The sequence below is a fragment of the Pinus tabuliformis genome, chromosome 9, assembly GCF_031772625.1.
Source record: "Pinus tabuliformis cultivar Carrire ecotype Pingquan chromosome 9, CPIR1, whole genome shotgun sequence".
In the NCBI taxonomy this organism is placed as follows: domain Eukaryota; kingdom Viridiplantae; phylum Streptophyta; class Pinopsida; order Pinales; family Pinaceae; genus Pinus; species Pinus tabuliformis.
In genome coordinates, this window is record NC_142307.1 from 1,929,940,105 (window position 1) to 1,929,961,033 (window position 20,929).

Consider the following 20,929-nt stretch of genomic DNA (forward strand, 5'->3'; position numbering starts at 1 on the left):
AGCTAAAGGTGAAATATTCTTCATTTTCACATTCTCTTCTGAGTTCACTATTGGAAATCCAAAAGTGGATTGCTCATCTTTTATCTGGTTCTCGCTAGACCCCTCTACATGGTCTTCATGATCAGTCATTGTTGTGCCTCCAATCGGATCACTTCTAGAAGGTGAATGTTGACTAATGCTAAATTGAACTTTCCAATTGCCTTTAACCTCCTTCTTCCCCTTTTTGGGTTGAGTCACACCTGAATCACTGTGTCTAGAATCTAGGTGGACTGTTCCGGCATGATGAGTTTGTGTTAACTTGGACTTTCTACCTGCAAAAGAAGGTCCAATATGAGAATGTTTTTCAGATCTTTCAGTATTTTTTTGGCCCTTATTGGGCTTTGGACTCTTATTTGTCTTAGGTATTCATTTTAAAACATCAAATCCAAAAACAAAATTCAATTTCTTATAAAAGGAAATGAATCTGTCAATTGTTGCAATGGAAAAGAAAATCGGTACTTGTAAAATCCTAAAAACAACAGAAGCATACTGCAGAAAAAATAATAGCAGACTTACCCCTATTGCAGAAAATGGAAAGGTCTTACCAATTTCAAATCGCCTCCTTGACAACGGTACCAAAATGTTGGGTGCAAGAATTGCGGTCAAGCAAACTCCTTCAACACTTAATTGCCAAACCAGGGGTTTCATAAACTTAGAGACAAAGCACAGGAAATGCCAAAAATGATATGAACTTTTCCAAACTCTATTCCTACTTCCTTAATTGCAATCTTGCAGAATCAAAAAGAAAATATGACCCGATGATTTACACCAAAGATATTATAGTGTTGGAATATGAAATAAAGTACTTTTATAGGAAAATAAATGAATGTAATTCTCAAAACCTCTTGAAAACAATCTTTGATTAATGAAAATGTAAATCTATGTTTATATTTAGTATAATTGTGTGCTAGGTTAATAATTGGACCCTTGAAGATATTTGACTCTTATAAATCTTCCTCCTTGTACTAAGTTATTATTCCTGTACTTCTACAATGTGCTTGCACTAGTGCCAGAACAAAGCTTAGGTGCTGGGAGTATATTTTACACCTGTGCTGAAGATTTATGTCTTTATGCAGTAAATTTAAGCCCCAATGCTAGAGCACTCTGTTCCTGTATTAGGAGATCAATTCCTGTACTGGGAAAGAGGTTCCTGCACCAAGTTTTCCAATCCTTCTTTCGATAAAATAAAGAATGTGTTAACTAGGAAAAATAGCTTGCAAAGGTGAACGGATCTTCAAAATAAATTCCTCGAGCCGAAATATGCTTAAACTAATCTTAATGTCTAAAACAAGAATTACTTCCCAAAGTCAAAGAACACTCTTCTTTAATTAAATAACTTCTACATGTAACCTAAGATATCATTTAATTGTGACAACAGGCTTCAGTCTTGTAAAATCTATCCACACGAACTGATCTACATTCATAACCTTTTGAACTTAGAAACATTTCTTTTAAGAATTATTATGCATGAACCAGATCGTTCCTAAATAGCATAAATTCCAGGCATAGACTAGTGTGTCGCAACAACATTCAGTTTCTGATTTTCAAAAGCATGTTTAATTTAAAATATCAAAATAACTTCAGAATAGAAATCACGCTTTTCATAATCGCATTAAGACTTAATAAAAATCACGCTCTTCAGGATCGCATTAAGACTTATCAAATAAAAAAAAAGACTATTACTATAATGAACCAGAAGAATTAATATGCGAAACTGTAAATGCACTAGTGCAAGAATGCGTGCTTACACGATCTAGGCAGAAAACGAGATTAAACTTCAAAGAAGGAAATCATAAGATTAAACTTCAATCGAACTCGCACACTAGGGATCCGTCACACTATAATGAAATGAAATTCAAACTTTGCAGAAAGATAAAAGAAACATCTATTTACTTAACTCCTTCATGAGATACAATATGACCCAGATATTCCACCTCCTGGACTCCAAAGAAACATTTGGATCTTTTTGCATATAATTGTTTCTCCTCCAATAGTTGTATCACCCTGTCAACATGTTCAACATGATCCTTCCAAGACTTGCTATAGATTAGTATATAATCAAAAAATACTAACACAAATTTTCTAAGGAATGGTTTGAAAATTGAATTCATCAAACCTTGAAATGTTGAAGGTGCATTGGTAAGGCCAAAAGGCATGACCAAAAATTCATAATGACCCTCACGAGTCTTCATTCTGATTTGATGATATCCTGAACGAAGATCCAACTTGGTGAAGTAAATTGATCCATGCAATTCATCCAGTAATTCATCAATGACAGGAATGGGGAACTTATCTTTAATAGTGAGCTTGTTGAGCTCCCTATAATCCAGACACATGTGCCATGATCCATCCTTCTTGTGCACCAATACTACTGGAGTAGAGAAAGAACTTTGACTCGGTTGAACTATACCAGCCTCTAGCATTTCTGCAACCATACATTCAATTTCACTCTTTTGGACATAGGGATATCTGTACAGCCTGATGTTTGGAGGAACACTTCCTAGAATCAGATGAATAGCATGATCATGATCACGCATAGGTGGGAGACCTTTGGGAGTCTCAAATACCTTGGAATGATTGTCCAGGACTTTTTGGGGATCTGGAGAAATAGATGATTCTGATGTGGAAACATCTAGCGAACATAATTGTGCAATTACACCTCTTTGCTCCTTTTTTAGAAGCTTTGTCATACCATTAGAGCTGATTATCTTTCCTGGATTCCCTGCAATGCCCCTTAATTCAACTTCCTTTCCTTCTATAGAAAATTTGATGAAAAGTTCTTGAAAATTAAAAGCTATTGTACCCAAGGATTGTAGCCATTGGACTCCTAGTACAACATCAGCACCTCCCATTGGAATGGAAAGCATTGGGCTAGTCAATACATATTCTCCCATGGATAGCTTGATATTATGGCACTTTCCAGAGCAATTTATTGTTCCTCCATTTGCAATCATCACTTGACACTCTGGTGCTGGATATAGGAAGCAATTCAATTCTTTTGCTACCTTACAATGAATAAAATTGTGGGTGCTTCCTGAATCAATCAACACTATTACATTTTTATTCTTGATTTGTCCTTCTATATTGATGGTTTAAGGAGTGGTAATTCCCGCCAATGCATTACAAGATATGGTTGGATTTATTTTTTCTTCATCTAGGCTTTGTTCCTAGAGTATATCCTCTTCTTTTGACCTTTCTTGCTCCTTTTCTTCTTCCTCTTCACAATCTATGTAGAATAATTTCTTCTCAGCACACTCATGACCTTTAGTGTATTTGCTATCACAACTGTAACAAAGCCCTTTTGCTCTTTTTTCTTCCAATTGTTGTGGTGTCAACCTTATAGGTTGTGGAAGACTAGGAGCAACAACACTTCCGTCTTTATAGTTGTGAGTGGTATGCTTCCTCGTTGCCGTAATTTTTCTTTCCATTTTTCTTGCTAACCGGAATGCCTTCTCTAATGAATCAGGTTCCCAAAGGCGAACATCATGTTGGATATTATCCTTTAAAGACCCTATGAACACATCAATCCTATGCTCCTCTGGAATATCTTTTACCCTTATGTTCAATTTTTGGAACTCCTCAATGTGCTCCATTATTGAACCCTTTTGTTTGAGACTTATCAATTGGCTAAAAAAAGTGTTGCTTTTTGTATCCTCATAATGTGCTATCAATTCTTTCGTAAAAATTGCCCAAATGATAAATTGTTTATGAGAGCAAAGCCATTGATACCATACAAACTGATTTGGTTCCAAATATAAAGTTGCCATACGTACCTTTTGTGTGTTTTTCACATTATTGAGATCGAAGAATTGCTCCATCTATAATATCCATGTGGCGGGATCCTTGCCATCAAACTTCCTCATATCGATTTTTGGAATATGGTGAATCTTCGATCCAACATTAGAGTCTATGGAATCATGATTAACATTTCTTTTGTTCTCATCATGAGTTTCCTTTAGTACCCTTTCACCCTTAGTGACCATTTCTTGTAGCAAATTATTCATATTTATCTTCAATTCTTCCATCTTATCATCCATGCCATCAATTTTAGCGTCCATGCCATTCACCTTAGCTTCCATGCCATCCATCTTAGCTTCTATGCCTTTCTTTAAACAATCCATCTTAGCTTCTACACCTTTCTTTAAACCATCCATCTTAGCTTCTACATCTTTCCTTAAACCATCCATCTTAGATTTTGTTGCTTTTTGTGCAAGTGACACTTGTTGCACTTGTCCTTGTAATTTTGATATATCATATAGCATTTCTTCTTCTTCTTCATGAGTCATGCTAGAGCTTTTAGGTTCCTTACTAGGTGTTTTCACTTTCTTTCCTCGGGGCATCAGTTACAGATAATAATGCTCTATTATGCCCTTTGAATTCCTTCAAAATAAATTTTCAAACCAAGCTTAAGCAAAAATTTAAGAAAATCTACACACCTTTTTTCACTTTCTAGGAGCTCGATATTGCCTCTGATGTATCTCTGTACTTTCCGATCATCTAGTTCTAAATTTGTGATCTGCAGTAGCCCTCTATGTCCTATTTCCAATGCCACAAGTCTGACCCAAATTGGATTCTCCAAGGAAGAGTTATGCGAAATCTTCCACAGTGACTTGATTATAGACTAGTTCAGTAGAGCGAACTTTTACGACGTGCCACGAGTCACTGTTTTGACCTTTGGATCTGAAAAATGCATACAAGAAACTACAGTCCGTCCTATTTCTGTACCTTCTTACGAAATTTCAATCCGATCCCCAGAGAGAAGGTTATGACGATTTTCCCCAGGTCACCTGTTTGGAATGTAATTCAGGAGTCTGCAAAAAGACCAACTTCCTCAGATCATATCTCTGCAAATATAGCATGAAAAGCTCTGAAATTTGGACCCGAGGTTCAGTGTGATTTCTTCTCAAATGGGTTTTTTTTTGCAACTTCTGAAACATCGCAGAAAACAAGTTATAGTGAAAATGCCACGATGACCTGTTTGGAGCAGCGAAACCCTAAAATCCAAAGCTCTGATACCAAATGTTATGAAACCAGCTCAAGAAAAGATAGAAAAGATAGATCAATGCCTTAGAATTCAGCCTCTTCGAGGGGGAAACCTCCTTTACATTACATAAATGAAAATTCTTGGATGATTCAAATGACAAAACCTCCTTTCTATATATAAGAGTCTAAGGAGTCATAATATAATCCAACCTTTCAATATAATTATACACAACTACAATACAATTCTCTCATATAACCTGAGGTTTGTCTTCTAGGGAAAGAAACCATAAATTAACATAACTTCTACCATCATATCATTCGCCTAATGAACAACCCAGATTGAGTACAAAATACAATATTTTACGAGGAAAATTTTCATCTATTTTTAGGTTCGGGGGTGCTTCCCATGAACCCCGCTTGGAGGGGGGAATCTTTAAAAGTAGTCATCCCCCGGACCACTTTGGTGGCTATAATATAGGTGGCATTGTCACCGCTTTTAGGAACTGGGGTCCAATGCGATTAAGACCTCTGAATCAAGAAGATAATCAGACTCCACACCCAACAAAGTTTCCTAGCTAAAGATACAACTTGGATAAATATTGTAGAGAACCAAAAACATGGCATAACCATTGAATACTTCATGGAAAAGAGTCCATGGAACCTTCCTTTTTAGTTTGTGGGAGTCTAATTCAAAAGCATCCCACGAAATTTTCCTTTTATTTTGATAAAAAAAATATAATAAGTATCAAAAGAATTTAAGTCGTAGGATTATGTTAGCTTTGTTGAAATGTCCCTAGAGGAAAATGTAGTTAACTGATGGTATAAAGTGGTATCTAGTCTTCTCGAATGGGGACACCTGTATGAATTTCTAAGGGCTATCCGTTACAACTACGTTTTGCCTCATGGACCTATTCTCCTTGACATATCACGAGGATTATAAAACAATAGGAAATATGTGTTGTTCAAGGCTCTTGGCCCTATGAAATTCATTTAGCTTGCTTATGTAATTTTATATAGTCTAAAATATAATAGAACAATGTGTGTTTCCTATTTTATTGCTGGTTCGATTCAATGTTATACTAATCTCTGTATGAAAAGGTGATAGTTAAATCTTTGTTAAGCTAACACATTGTATAACCAATCAGGGCTAAGAAGAAGTATTAAAAGTATACTAATGTAATTCTTCATATATCGAAGGGCTATATATGAAATCACATGCTAATCCATGTCACTTGCGAAGCACCAAACCCAAGTGAAATTCATGGTTCAATTCTATGGAGAATATCTCTGTTTGAGGCGAGGATGGAGCCCAATTGTGTCCCCATCCTTTAGCTAGCATTAGGGTTCATTACCCCACAGTGCATATAAGCCATCGATCTTCGCGACTTGATCCTGTTGACACCTAATCCTCTGCGATTGGGAGAATTTGGAATGTGAACAGTCATCAGAAGATGAACTGAACAGTCACATTCTTTGTATATAACAATAGCTACCTAAAGAAATACACTCAATCCGTTTTAGTGCCTATTGGAGAGTTACTGCCTGGCCTGACATGGTATCAGAGCCAACCCTTTTTTTAGCTATTGTAACTCCCTATTCTGCTCCTTTGCTCCTCTGCTTTCCATTCAAAAATGTTGCCTATTCATAAATATGGTAGCCTGCTCCACACTGTCACCTGAACACTGCTGCCTGACATTGCCTGCGCCCTCTTCTCTAACCATTTTTTTCTAATTCACTGTAAGCTGCACTGCTCATCCTCTGAAATACATTCTGGACGTTGTCAGAGGCGTTAGAGGATTTGACAATCGTAGGCATTGGAGGCAAGAAGAAGCGAGCACGCATTGGAATGAGTCTATCTACATGCCAAAGGAATGTATGAATGTTGCTCCTGATTTGAATGTTGCTCCTGAGTTGAATGGTAACCCTATATTGAATACACTGCTCCTGATTTGAATGCACTCTGGAATGCTGCGCCGTTCTGAAGAACACTGGTATATATATGTTGAATGTGTTTTGGCTATACGATGTCATGCTATTTTGAAACGTTGTGTTAAAGGCTGCTTTATATAAACGCTGCTTTATATAAATTCCAGAAACGCTGTGTTAAATGCTGCTTTATATAAATTCCAGAAACACTGTGTTAAACGCTGCTTTATATAAATTCCAAGATTGAATTTGTAATCACATGAAAGGTAAACTAAGTAGTAATCCGTGGACATTGAAGAATCGATGCAATCATCTATTAATTGATCACATTTCTGAGCATTTCACAGATTTGAAATTTACGGTGAGAGCTGGTTATTTATTCATCTTCATCGTACGAGCTGAATATAAGTCGTATGATCCTTTTTGTGTGGTCGTCACATGGTAATTGAGTTTTTAAAAGGAGACGTATGCCATATTCATATATAATAGTGGATTTATATGGATTTACATAAAACTTATATGAAGTTTATATGAGATTCATATGGTGGATTCATATGAGATATATAAGATTTATAAGGTGGAGTTTTTTTAAGATTTATAAGGCAAAGTTTTATGAGATTTATATGATGAACTTATATAAAACTTATATGAGGTTTATGTGAGGTTAATTTATACAATGATGGATTTATATGAGTCACATTGTGGATTTGAAATCCTTTGAGAATGCTTTTTTGAGTACACTGGCAGAAGTATTTTTTCTATCAGCAAAAGTTTTTTTTTATAGAATGCATTCAATCATCTCTATGGTAGGAATAGTTCTCACTAGCAAGGAGAACTATATTGAATGGTCCCGGATGATAAAACACACCCTCATCTTTAATGAGTTGTGGAAAGGAGTGTGTGTCGGAGAAAGCAGACAATGACCCAGTGCAGCCTACATCAGACAAAGAGCTTGTCATTTGGGAAAACAAAAACAGCAAAGCCTATGCATTAATCGCAGCATCTGTAAATGAAGAAGTAAGTCACCATATTGCATCATATTCAACTGCCTTTGAAGCTTTACAAAAGCTGAAAGAACTCTATGACTCACATTCTGCACTTGAAGTTGTTCAGCTCATGATTAAACTCTTCACTCTTGAACTGAAAAATAATGATCCTCTTGCTCTTGCATCTGAAGTAAAGTCTATAATGCATGATATCAAATCCACTAAAGTTGAGCTAGATATCCCTCTTATTGCTTTTCTCAAGGCACTCTATCCTACCTACTCCAATTATCTTGAGTCTTTACAAGCAAATGGAAATCTTAAAGATATAACCTTTGACTCTCTTGTGAAAAAGTTTGCTGAAAGAGAGAAAGCCTTTGGAAAGAAGACAGCCCCTGAATCTTCTGAAGAGACTGTGTGCCTTGCTCATAAAGAAAAGCATCCTGCTCAAGATTCTACAAGAGGAAGAGGTGGACGAAGAGGAAGAGGAAGATACTTCAGAGGCAGGGGGGGCAGACATTCTCAAGGAGAAAAGGCAGACTTACATTGCATTCGCTGCAAAATAAATGGATCACATGATGCCTCTACATGCAAGCTACCATGGGACAAAATTGAGCAGAAAAGAAACCAACAAAAAGGTAAAACTAATGATACAGACAAAGGTAAAGCACCTGAATCCACTCACTATATTGAGGCACAATGTAACATTGGAGTAAATGAAGATTTGTTTAATGCTTCACTTGCTTCTTCGAAAAATGATTGGTTGCTTGATTCAGGAGCAACCTGTCATATGACTCATAGAAAAGATTTTTTTGAAGATTTCACTGACAATGTTGATGGAGCAGTATACTTTGCAGATCAGTCAAAAATCAAGCCATCAGGGCTTGGCACAATCAGGCTTAAACTGCTTGGTCTTCCAGACTTTCTTCTGGATCATGTTCTATATCTCCCACAGCTCAAAAGAAACTTGTTGTCCTTGGTTCACATCCGCCAGCAAGGTCACTCCATTCATATGTTTAATGGCAAGCTTGAGGTAAGAAAAGCATCTGACCACTCACTTGTCATGAAGGGAATAGAAGAAGAAAGGCTTCTCAAACTGCAAGGAACCTCTGCTCATGCACAACATTTCTCATATATTTCTCATCATGAAGAAGGTACACTTCCATCAAGTTTATTATGGCATGCTAGATTTGGACATTTAAACTATGACAGTCTCCACTTATTGAAGAAAAATGGTGTCGCTGGTTTGCCTACAATTCCTAGGAAACATAAGCAATGTGATGCTTGCATTCTAGGAAAGCATAGCAAACAGTCTTTTCATGATTCACATTCAAGAGCACATAGGAAGCTTGAACTCATTCATTCAGATTTATGTGGTCCAATGCCTGTTCCTTCTGCAAATGGAAATAAATATATCATGACATTTATTGATGATTACACCAGAATGTGTTGGGTTTATTTATTGAAGAACAAATCTGATGCTTTTCAAACATTCAAGAATTTTCATAAATGGATTGAAAATGATGCACAATCTCATATTGGGTCTATTCGCACTGATAATGGAAAAGAATATACATCAAATGAATTTGAAAACTATCTTTTCCAACATGGGATCAAACATCAAACAACTGTGCCTTATAATCCCCAACAGAATGGTGTAGCTGAAAGAATGAATAGAACAATCTTGAATATGGTACGATCCATGCTTTTCTTCAAAAATGTAAAGATAATGTTTTGGGCTGATGATGTTCTATGTGCTACATATATAAAGAATAGATGTCCATCTAATGCTATAAGAAACAAGACTCCTTATGAATTGTGGTATGGACATATTCCTTCGGTAAAACATCTCAGGATCTTTGGTTCCACCTGTTATGCTTTGATACCAAAGGTACATAGAAACAAACTTGGTGCTAGAAGTCGTAAGTGTATCTTCCTGGGGTATTAAAATACCTCCAAAGCATACCACCTCTATGATGAAGTAAATAAAAATTTTGTTGTATCTAGAGATGTAATTTTTCTTGAATCATCCAAATCTGACAATGTTGTTGAGCAGCAACTTGATCGCTTGGATAGATTCGCAAAAACGAAATCATTTCAAGAATTTGATAATCAGATTCCACATCTTGAAGGGGGGATTCCTATATTGGATCAACATGTGGAATCTTCTTCTGAAGAACACTCTCCCCCAAATGAAACTCCAACAACGGATGATGCTTTAAGTGATGTAATTGATAGAATTGGGAGACTCAATCTTGATTCAGTCCCAACTCAATCAACAGAGCAGCCTGGACCATTTCAGAAAGGTCCCCCAAAGTGGCTGACAAAGACACTTGAAAGTGTTCATCCTGATGAAATTGGAAAAACTGGAACCAGAAATTCAAACCAACAAAATGGAGGTGATGTAGATAACTCTAATTCACCTACTGATATGGATGTTTCTTATGATTGTGAATTGAACTTGTCTACATATTTTGAACCAACTTCCTTCAAAGAAGCTGCTTCTCATGATAAATGGAAAGAAGCGATGCAGAAGGAGTATGATGCCCTCATAAAGAACGGCACTTGGAAGCTGGTTGATCCTCCATTTGGAACCAAACCAATTGGCTGCAAGTGGGTCTACAAGAACAAGTACAAAGCTGATGGCTCACTTGACAAGCACAAAGCTAGGCTTGTGGCAAAAGGTTTTGCACAGAAGGAAGGGGTCGATTATGAGGAAACTTTTGCCCCCACAGCAAAATGGGCCACCATCTGGAGACTTTTTGCACTAGCAGCTCAGAACGATTGGAAAGTCCATCAAATGGATGTAAAAACTGCCTTCTTGAATGGAGATCTAAAAGAGAATGTTTTTATGTCCCAGCCTGAAGGATTTGCTGTGAAAGGACATGAACATAAAGTATGCAAACTTGTGAAGTCCTTGTATGGCCTCAAACAAGCACCGCGAGCCTGGTATGAAAAACTAACTGAGCATCTTCTGAAACTCAACTTCAATCATTTTGATCTTGATGATGCAACTTTATTTGTCAAGAAAGTTGGCAAAACAGTTGTATATCTTGTGGTATATGTAGATGATCTTTTAATGACAGGGAACAATGAAAGCTACATTGCATCCATAAAGAAGGAATTGGGGAAAAGTTTTGAAATGACTGGTTTGGGCTATGTTCATTACTATCTTGGCATTGAAGTAACCCAACATCCAAAATCCATATTTCTTTCTCAAAAGAAATACATTGGAGATTTGTTAAACAGATTTGGCATGACAGAGTGAAATCCTCTTTCTACTCCAATGGAACAAAACTTAAAGCTCACATCTATTGAAGGAAAGGAATTTGAGGATGCAACAAAGTATAGACAGCTTGTAGGAAGTCTCATCTACCTCACCACTACCAGACCAGACATTTCATTTGTTGTTGGAATCCTCTCCAGGTTTATGCAAAAGCCTTGTGAGGGACATTGGTCTGCTGCAAAAAGAGTTCTAAGGTACTTGAAGGGAACTCAAGACCTTGGAATCAAGTATACACAGGTGGACGACTTCAGCTTGATTGGATACACTGATTCAGACTTCGATGGAGACAAAGAAACTGGGGTATCTACATCAGGATATGCTATGAGTCTTGGATTAGGAGCTGTCTCTTGGAGATCACGCAAATAATCAGTTCCAGCAGATTCCACAACAGAAGCAAAATACGTGGCAGTAGCTGAAGCAACGAAAGAAATTGTGTGGCTCAGGAAAATTCTTGAAGATTTGCAGGTAAAACAAGTACAATCAACTCCACTCATGATTGACAACACCTTTGCAATAAAGTTGGCCAAGAACCCAAAGTTCCATGATCGTACAAAGCACATCAATACTAAATATCATCTGATCCGACATCATGTTGAGGCCAAAACAATCCATCTCTGTCATTGTTCCACAAATGAGCAAATTGCAGACATCTTCACCAAAGCGCTTGGAAGAGAAAAGCTTGAAAGATTCAGAACGATGCTTGGACTCACCACCATCCCTTCAGATTAAGGGGGGGAATGTTGACACCTAATCCTCTGTGATTGGGAGAATTTGGAATGTGAACAGTCATCAGAAGATGAACTGAGCAGTCACATTCTTTGTATATAACAATAGCTACCTAATGAAATAAACTCAATCAGTTTTAGTGCCTATTGGAGAGTTACTGCCTGGCCTGACAGATCCAAGCCGTTGGTGAAAATTGGTGGGCCTATACCAAAGCCCCTCTTCTTCCGCATACCGTAATCGTCGGAAATAAGTAATGGTTAAACGACGGGAGAACTGCCAAGGGGTTGGGCCTTGTGGAATAACATGATACAGAAGGCTAGCTAAACACCTGGGGCTTAAGTGCCGCAAGCAATGAGAAAAGGGTCCCGCTACAGGGTTCTGATTGTGTCACAACAAAAATTCCCATTGATCAATATTACAAGGCTATCGAATCTCCTTAGCATCTTCAAAATTATTATAATATAAGCAATTTTATTTAAAGTTAAGTCCTGCATTTATTCAATTCGAAGGATGGGGTAATTTGAATAATCCATATCAACACAGTAAAATTTACTATTTAATTTAATATAATGATATATAGAGTTATTTATTATTTTTAGTGTTTTTATTTTGGAATAGAATTTTTAGCATTTTAATTTAATTATTAATAATTATTAGATGGATAGTTTTATGAAACATTTTAGAATATTTTTAGTCACAGGATAAAATTTAGAATTTTTTGAAAGTAGTTATGATATTTTTTCCTTTTTAATTAATTTGATATATTAAAAAAATGTAATGTGATATAAATATGAGATGATTTTTTTGAAATGTGGTATTAATAAGTCATTGTATTAGCTCGCGATATTGTAACAAAGCATATCTATAAATCAAAAATCTCTATAAAATTTTGAATGCAAATCTTCATAGTAAATAATCTTGTTATATATATGTTTAACTTATATATTATTTTTTATAATTAATAATGGTAATAGTTTAAAATAAAACAATAATATAATTATTTTTCATCTTTTTAATTTTTACAATGATAATTATTTTAATACTTATAAATGTTTATCAACCATTTCTATACAATTATATTAGTATTTAACATAATAATTAACATAATTATTTTAATAAAAATTTAATCATATAAAATTTAAATAATTAAATTATTTTGAACCATTAATACGGTTGCATAAGAAACAATATAATTTTATGGGATCATATATAAATCAAGAATTCATTTAATGAAGTTTTGAATAATAAAACACCTTCATAACCTAAACTTGAGCATATCAAAATAAGTTTTTTAATGTTGATTTATGTACGAATGGGAAAATTGATTCTTAAAGTCAAGAGTATCTGCAATATGACGAGGTGTGGATAAGTTAAAATTGAAAAGCATCCTTCAAATTCATAGTTTTGGTGAAAATCAAATTTTTCATATGAATTTGTTGAAGTCTTAGTATCTTTTTAGTGGTATAGAGTGATAGGTTGGTTTATTTATTTTAAAATTTCAATCCAATTTATTAGTTTAGATTGTGATCACGATTTATTTACGTTGTTTTTATTTTATTTTTGAAGCACTTTATGTTGTGGTTATGATTATTGAAATAGATTTGTTGAATTTGTTTGTAATGTTTTAGTTATGATTATTGAAATAGTTTTGTTGAATTTTTTTTATATTAAGTGGTTATTATTACATTTACAATGTCGGCATGTGTTTTTTTAGTTTTTGGTTTTTTAATTATTTTTTTATTATAAAATTTTTATATGATATCACGTGGGTCGTAAGATAAGCTTTCTTAATCTAAGTGTTTTCGCTATAGGGAGCTTGCTCGACCAGATTCTCACCACTGCGAGAGGGCGAGAGCTGCGGGGTGATGCCGAGTGGAGTAGCACGCTGAAAGAAACCAACCAGGTCGCCACTGCCATGATTTCCACACTTTCACAGTCAACCAGTGCCAAGCAGGTATGCGAGGAGCCTCTACACGTCTAGTTTGTGCTTTTACCGCCTCGTTTTTTACCTCGATAGTTTTACAAATCATCCATGTACGCCTGCTGCTCGACGTGCTTCATCCATAGCCACCTGCCAACAACCGGCTCCATAACCGCACATGCAAATCTACAGACTAACACACACTCTCCTTTCCTCACCGCCCTCGAACCTATAGAGGCTTCTATAAATCCAATCTCTGTGGTAGGGAAGAAAGTTTTGGCCAGTCTTCCCTGCGTGCCCAAGCTTAGGGCTGGCCTTTGCAACTGGCCATTTCACTTTCACTTTTGCACTCTCATCTCCGGTGTCGATGCTGTGGTTTTGGTCTGCTGGAGGCTCAAAGATGCTCTCCCATCGGCACTCGCCCGGCAAGAGGTCAGTCTCTCTGGTTTTTAAGTGCCTTCATAGCTTACTTCGTATCTTTTTAATTTTCTGAAAGGAAGTTTTATGACTTAATTTTAGCATTCCACAGTCATAGTGAGTTTGTTTAGGCTGAAGTTATCCTTGCTTGATGCTTTAAAATGATATAAATGAAAAGAATGTTGGAATTATAATTTGGCACTTTCAAGCTTCTCTGTACAGAATCGGTTATACCAGCAAGTTTTAAGTCTCTCTGTTTCTGAGTCTGGTTTTTTCAGCATGTTTTGGGTAATCATACAAAAATTGACGAAATCGGTAGTTTTTTACAAGCCCTTTTTAGATTTTTGACTTAAGATAGGAACTTGGTGGTGTATATTTGAAATTTACTACTATTGCATAGTCTGCCAAGACTCACCATCTAGTTAATTCACCTTGGAAATCCTAGATAGGGACTGATTTAGCCATTAGCTCTTGAGAAAGCTTCTAAACTCTCTCCCTTCAAAGCAACTCTCCTGGTTTTTAGGGCCTGAAAACCACTTCACGGGACCGGGATTTGGGCATCCAATTCGGTTTTTCATAGGGCATTGGGATTAGGTACCAAGGTCGACGTGTCCCGTACCTACAAATTTAAAGCATTAGACTCAGTCACCTCAAATGGTGAGTGCACCGTCAGAGGAGTCTTAAATTCCTTCATCTAGCATTACCTACTCCGGGTTTTTTTTTTTGTGCCTGGTCAGATGCCCATTTATATCCTGTACAATCTCATGATTTGGAAATCTATCCCCTAGTATGCTAGCTTTCTTAATATCCGTGCCTCCCTTGATTTTGTAAGACATTCCTTCCCAAATCTTCTGGCCGTCAGGTCCTTTGTCAGAAGGGTCTTATTCCCCACATTTGACATACCTCATCCAGGTTTTATATTTAGAGATCGAACAGTCGTTCATTAATTTCCAGTTTAAAAACCCGATTCGGAAATCTATCTAGGACAAAAGTTCACACAGTCAAAGATAAGGCAGAAGTATTTTGGAGGCGCATGGAGGGTGGGTCCGATGCATCGGCCACGGAGGCCATGATTCAAGTAGCTATACAGGCTGAGAAGGAATGGGGAGGAGCCACGTTATCTGGAGGATGGCAATCTACTTTGGATGACGTGGTCGTCTAATCATCAATCCCTGACGCTGAAAAGGATAGAGAATGGTCACAAAATTTTTTGCGTGAACATGCAAACCATTACAACAAGGCTCGGAATCTAGTTAAAACCATCCCTCCGCCAGCTGCCTTAAAATTAGACAACGTCCACCTGTCTGACCGTATAGAAAGCCTCCAGGATCTTGCCTTAGTGGGCAGATGGCACTTTCCAGAAATGGATGATGCCACGATGAGGAAATGGCTTGAGACACAGTGGAAGCTGCTGATTGGATACCTCCCTGTTGTTTCAAAGCTCATGAAGGAGTGGTATTGCTTTCATTTTTTAAGCGTTTGGGTTGTAGAAGCCATTCAAACAGGCCCTTGGGTTCATAGAAGGAGCTTTCTTGCTCTCCACAGGTGGTATATCGGGTATAACCCTTTGAAAAACACTCCTTCGAACAACTTGATCTGGGTTAAGCTCCCAAACCTTCCCCTAGAGATGTGGTCCAAGGAGACTCTAACAAAGGTAGGTAATTCCATTGGAAGATTTGTCTACGTTGACCCATGGTGTCTTGGGGAAAAAGACAAGCGCATTGCATGGATTCTAATTGAAAAGGCCTACAGGGGAGGTTTTCTTGAACACATAGAGATTGCATGGAGGGACTTAAAAATAAAACAAAGATTGGATTTTTGGGGCATCCCTTTCAGGTGTTCTGCTTGTCATAGGACAGGACATCTTATAAAAAACTGCCCTCGGCACCCGATTCTTAAAAGCAGGGTGTATCATGATAATTTTCAGGTAATTTCTCCCCTATCCTCTGAAAAGGAGAAGCTATCCCCTTCAGCTAGTTTGACTTCGACAGATCTAAATGCAGTTCAAGATCACAATAAACTGGGAAATGATATCATCCTATCTCCTCAGTTCTTTTCTCAAGACCTCTCTCTGAATCTCCATTCCAGGCCTGAAAGCTTGTCTATATTTGGCTTCGATGCTGAAAAATAAATACAACCCTTTCTCTGTACGCCTCCCACAGAAATGTTTGATGAAAGAGCAATCCCTCCTCCCCCTCCGATCTCCAAGCCCAAGGATTTTACAGTGTGCTCCCAAACCATCCTCATCTACACCCAAAAAGTTCCATTTTCCATTATCGAAAGGCAAAGAGTCGATGGTATCTGCCACCCCCTTAAACTCCCCAGTCTCATCTCCAACAAATCTGTATGACAGTGACTTAGATTTTCTTCTAAGCAAGAAATCTCTTGAGTTGGAACCCTTAACCATCCACAAGCCGCGTAAACCTTCGTCCCCTCTCATCAGCTCCAATTCCGCCAAAAATATATCAGTGAGGAAGAAAAACAAAGGAGGCAGCAGACATTATGGGGGGAGGAGAAAAGATGCGGACAGTGGAGTGAGAAACCTATCCCTTGTGGATGTTCCCATCATTGACATGACAGAGAATCAGCCTCTTAGAGAAAGCACGGCTGAAAAGCCCCCCAAATGACCTTCATCATATCCATGAATATCTGAGGTCTGGGAGCAGATCTCAAATTTTTGGCGCTTAAAGATCTTTTCATCTCAGCCAAGCCAAAAATCATTCTAGTACAAGAAACCATGCATAGCAAACAGGTGTCCATTTCCTATTTCAGAAAAATGTTCCCCTCGTGGCATATGGCAGCCTCGGAAGCCAAGGGACTTTCGGGAGGGCTGGCGGTTTTGTGGGATCCTTATTGGATCAGAGCCAAAGCCTATAAATGTTTTGCGGGCATTCTCATTTCAGCATTCATCAGAGGAAATAATTGCCCCATCAATATCTTAAATATCTACACCCCTTATAAGAACAGGACTCACTTCTGGGATAAATTTTTTGACTCAGAAATCTTTGACATTGATTCATTAATGATTGCAGGCGATTTTAACATTACTCTAAGCTCAGAAGAACGATGGGGAAATTGCAGGAAGAGAGACCCGCTCGCAGATCGAATTAAGCATGAGCTCCTGCACAGGAATCTTGTAGATGTTGCCCCGTCCAAAATGATGCCTACGTGGGACAATGGAAGAATAGAAGAGGCCTACATTGCAAAAAGGATAGACCAGTTTATTGTACATGTCAGCATAATCGACCAAATGGGCATGCCTTTCTCGTCCATTGAGAATGTATATATCTTTGACCACAGGCCAATTTCTCTCAGCTGGAGGGAAAAGGGGTTTAGGAATGGATACCCATTCAAATTCAACAGAATATGCTTAGAGGAGCTAGATTTCAATGAAGTGATAACAAAAACATGGAAGGATTTATCAGCAAAAAATTCTTCCCCCCCTTTCATGACATTTAGAGACAAGTTGTCCTCAATGAGAAAAGTGGTAAAGGAATGGCAACATAAAAAAAGAAAGGCGGACAGATTGGCTCTTTAAGAAGTTCAAAAGGAACTGGACAGTATTTCCAAGGTTCTGGAAGCCAACTCGCTCCCTTTCAGCATGAGATGCCACCTAAATGAGCTGGAAAGGCAGAGACAAAAATTCCTTATGTAAGAAGAAACCTCTTGGCGTCTAAAGAGTAGGGTGATCTGGCTCAAGGAAGGTGACAGAAACTCCAAATTTTTTCACAAGTATGCAAATTCCAAGCGGGAGAGGAACACCATATGGAAAATTAGTGATGGTCAGGGGGGCTTCCTCTTCTCACAACAAGAAATCCAAAAGGAAGCTGTGAGACATTTTAAAAATTAATACAAAAGAAGGGAAAATTGCAGCTTTCAGGATATCCTATGGGGCATCAATCGAGTCCCTCAAATATTTGATGATGAAAAAAATGAATGTCTGTTCCAGCCAATAACAGAGGAAGAACTCATAGGAGTTATGAAGGCCTTTAAGAAGGATAAATGTCCTGGCTCAGATGGCTGGACAATAGAATTCTTCATTCACTTCTTTGACACCATCAAACTAGATTTGTTAAGGATGGTTGAAGCAGCAAGAATCTCAGACAGCATTCATCAGATTACTTCTTCCACGCAGATAGCTCTTATCCCAAAGAAATTGGAAGCTGACACCTTTAAAGATTTTAGGCCGATATCCTTATGCAACATAACTTTCAAGATCATCACGAAAATCATTGCTGAAAGGATAAAAGCGACCTTAGCCAGCTCTTTATCTAAGGATCAACATGCTTTTTTAAAGGGAAGGAATATATTGGATGTAGTAGCCAACACTCAAGAAAGCCTTTTTTCCATGGTATCTAATAAATCTGAAGCTACCATTTTGAAAATTGATTTACAAAAAGCTTTTGACTGCTTAGACTGGGGATTCATCCGATGTTTACTAGCTACGATTGGCCTAAAATCAAATGCCATAAATTGGATGATGGCATGTGTAGAGAACGTGAACTATGTTGTCATCATAAATGGGATCCCTTCCCCTTTTTTCCCAGCAGAAAGGGGGCTGCGTCAAGGATGCCCTCTCTCTCTGCTGCTGTTCATCCTAGCAATGAACTCTTTAAGCCTTCATATTAATAAGGTTGTTTCTGAGAACAGATGCAGGGCCGTGAAGATTTGCAGGAACAACTATATCTCGCACAATTTATTTGTCGACGATGTGCTTATTTTTGCAATGCTGTGCAGAATCTCGTGGATATGTCTAAATGACATTTTAAATAGGTTTCAAAGCGCCACTGGTTTACAAATAAACAAGTCAAAATCCACTCTCTTCCACAATGACGCCAATATGGAAACAGTGGAATGGATTTCTGCTTTGTTTGGAGTAGGAACGAAGTCAATCAAGGACGGATTAAAATATTTGGGCTTTCAGCTAAAGGCAAAGGGTTATTCTAAAGATGATTGGCAATGGCTAATTGATAGATACTATAAGAAAATATCCACCTGGGAATACAAAGGTCTATCACTGGCAGGAAGAATCATTCTATCTCAAGCAGTACTAACGCAACTTGCTCTATATTGTGCACACATTTTTTTTCTCCCGGCAAGTATCATTCAGAAAATAAACAAGGTTACTGCAAATTTTATTTGGGGCGGAAAATCGGTTCAAGGAAAATATCATCTCACTAGATTGGAAAAGATCTCTAGGCCAAAGTCTTCAGGTGGATGGGGATTATTGGATTTGAGGGTCTTCGGGAAAGCACTTCTGTGCAAATCTCTATGGAGGGGAATATATGGGGAAGGGCCGTGGAGCACTACCATTAAAATGAAATATATGAGAGGCAAAGACATGGAATATTGGTTCCGACAAGGAAGGATTGGAGCCAAGCATGGGTCTGCGATATGGCTCAGCTTCCGCAAAGTCGAGCAATACTTCCTAATGAATCTGAAATGGTGCCTACAATCTGGCAGTAGAATCCTCATTGGAAAAGACCCCATCATGAGTGGCCATGAGAATATCTCCTTTCCCAAAAGGATCCTGTTCTTCCTCCATAGTAAAGGCTATTTCACGTGGGACAAGCTTATAGCAGGATGGCAAGGCCCTCTCCCTTCTTGGAAAACGACCGATGATCTTGGTATGTCGGAGTCTATGGCAAGTCAATGGAACACAGTCAGAAATGTCTTGAGAAGATGATGTTTTCATAGGTCCAGGCCGCATGATTATCTAATTTGGAGGACTCCATCTGCAAATATATAGGTTTGCATCAAGGATATATATACCAATCTAATTGGTTTAAAGTACTTGCACTCTAATCCCTTTTTCACTTCAGCTTTTTGGAAAACAGGATGCTCTCCAAAATTAATTTACTTCTCGTGGCTGGTGTTTAAAAATAAAAATCTGTCCTGGGAAAATTTAAAGAAAATAAAATGGCATGGGCCAAGAAGAGGAAACCAATTTTCATATGTTCTTCCAATGAAAATCTACAAAGAAAACATGGCATGAATTGGCATTTTTATATGGCTTCCCTCTTGTCTCCCATGCTTCTACGCACGCAGCTTTTGAATGGTGGAGCAGGCAGAGAGATTCATGGCAATCCTTCATTATTATCGTCCTATGGTGTGCATGGAATTGGAGGAACAAAATTATCTTCAAAAATGTAAAGGAGCCTCTCAAGGATATATTACAATGCATCATAACCATCTACGACTCTGTTCCAAAAAAGAAACCCAAATCGAAAGCAGTCAACATAAATGGACAAGAAGATGTTCTCTCGAGGACCCCAAGGGCTTTTTCTGATGGCGTCGCACAACAAAACTCTTGTGGCTGCGGGGTTCTCATTATAATGAATGAGAATCTTCAATATAGTGTCTCTTGGAATGCAGGAAAGGGCACTAACAACATGGTTGAGGCGAAGGCCCTTGCGGGTCTTCTCACCTTCTGTATTTTTTTTGATATACAAACCATTTCTATTTTTGGGGACTCCAAAACCATGGTCGATCATGTCAATGGAAAAGGTCGTATCAGAAGCCCACACCTTACAGCTTGGATGGACAGGATCATGTTTTTTTGGGGCCTTATGAGAGAATGCACCATTCAGCACATCTTAAGAGCTCAGAATCAGCTTGCGGACAGCCTGTCAAAGGAGGGCCTTCATC